The sequence below is a fragment of the Calliphora vicina genome, chromosome 1 (assembly GCF_958450345.1).
Source record: "Calliphora vicina chromosome 1, idCalVici1.1, whole genome shotgun sequence".
In the NCBI taxonomy this organism is placed as follows: Eukaryota; Metazoa; Arthropoda; class Insecta; order Diptera; family Calliphoridae; genus Calliphora; species Calliphora vicina.
Genome location: NC_088780.1, coordinates 142,352,427 through 142,354,707, shown reverse-complemented (window position 1 = coordinate 142,354,707; position 2,281 = coordinate 142,352,427).

Below are 2,281 nucleotides of genomic sequence, written 5' to 3'. Positions count from 1 at the left end.
TTTTTTTTTTTAATTTTTTTTAAATATTTTCAAAGAAGTTTTAGGTTTATAAATACCTATTACAAATATCTAACTGTTGCGTACTTCAAATTATTTGACTACTGCTCACATCTTAACGAGTTGGCTAATCTCATAACAATCAATTTAATGTTATGGCATTGGAAAATAGATGGGAATATCCGGACTGATATGCTTTCTTTGCTTAAGGGTTCGATTAGATTTGGAATGTATATCCCTACTCTCATTCATATTGGCAGATTACTTTGATCATTCTGTGTGTCTACACCATTTAAAGTGTCCTAACTCTCAGTGTATTGCTTATAATAGTGTGCAGGACCTAGTAATCTTGTATTTATTTAAAGTAAAATAAACTGCCGAGACTACTTAAAATTTTTAAAAGACAATTTGAAAGTATGTGCTGAAAATTTAGGCCTTATAACTCCATGGGTCTTTCAGCAAGACAATGACCGCCAGAATTGTTAAGGAATGGCTATTGTATAACATGCCTAAACAGTTAAATTTACTTCCGCAATCTCCCGATCATATCCCAATAGAGCACCTGTGGGAAATTTTAGACCAGAATATTGGAAAACGAAGCATTTCATCTAAGGACGAACACCCTTTAAAGGAAGATAGGGAGAAAAATTACTAAAAATATAACTCAACATCTTGTAGACTCCATGAAAAGTCGACTAGAGGCCATAATTAAGCTTTATGAAGACCAACAAAATATTAACTTTTTATTTTCGGATTTTGGTAATATAAAATAGAGGGTTATCCATCAACGGTATACTAATTTTTGACTGTTGTTTTGAGGTACTTTTTTGTTTTACCCATAAATTTTCCACGAAATCAATTTTAATTATCAAAAGTTTGCGTGTTATATACTAAATTTTGCGTGTTATATACTAAATTTTGAATCTGACTGTATATGATTTCTAGAGCTGTAGAGATTAGAAGGGATTGGAGAACGTTGAACACTTATTATGCCAATGTTCCGCGTTGTTGTGGATAATATGAGAAATACAAATGGGGAGGGAATATTTGGTTAGTGCTGATGTTTGTAACGCCCAAAAATATTAGTCTAACACTCACCTTAAAGTATACCGATCGACTCAGAATCTATTTCTGAGACAATTAAACGATGTCCGTCCGTCTGGATGGCTGGCTGGCCATGTAAATAAAATTTGGTACATACATTTGTGTCAGCCCAGATGCCTATTGAAACTGGCTGAAATCAGTCCATTATTTCACCTAGCCCCCTTACAAATATCCTCCCGACATTGGAATTTAACGGTCATAACTGTTTATTTACACAAATTTCGCTCCAATAATATATACCGAAATGTCACTTAGTTTCATGATGATTGGTACATAATTAGTCATAGCTCTCATATAAGTCCCGCTACCAAAAATCATTTTAATGAGCATAAATCTCTTGAAAATGTTGGTGTCCACATATAATTCAATAAGTTTTATGTAGATATAAATCACACGACCGATTTTGATGTCGATCGGCCCATAATTAGTCATAGCTCCCATATAAGGCCAACTTCCGAAAATCATTCAAGAAAATGAATTATTGAAATTGACCGACCATACTTTTTTTACTTGTTTTAATATGTTTTTCTTATAGGATACATCGAAGAACTATATTTATTACCCGCTATCTTAGCATTTTATAAAAATGAGTTCTTGATGGCAAAATGTTCTGCAAAAAAGTTCACATCTGTGGTATAAATTAAAAAAAAATTTTATTTTTTGCAATTTTAGAAGTTTTTCTATCTCAGAATAATTATACTGAATGACTGAAGCATTTTCGAGATATCGCCCATTTTTTATTTGTAAATATGTGAGTTTTCATGTCAAGTGAACCATTTTTTAAAATCCATGTCTTCCGATCATTAAAATCGGATATGACAAATTCCCAGAGATAGGTTATTGAACCCATTTTGTCCACTACAATAATTACAATATTCCAAATAAAACAAATCATTTTAAATGTAGATACCAAATATGCATCTGAATAGAGGCAAATATGAATACAATTAATTTTATTTAAGACAACGCCTTGACAGAAATAACTCTTTTATGACACTACCCACCCTGAATATAGTTTTTGCAGAAGCCAATTATTAATAAATCATAATCATAATTTTTTGCCATATATGTATGTATGCATATTGTTTAACAAAACAATAGCATATAAATAATTTACATGGTTAATTTAAATATGTTAATTATTTTATTTTTATTTTTTTTTTCCAAAATCAGTGTTACA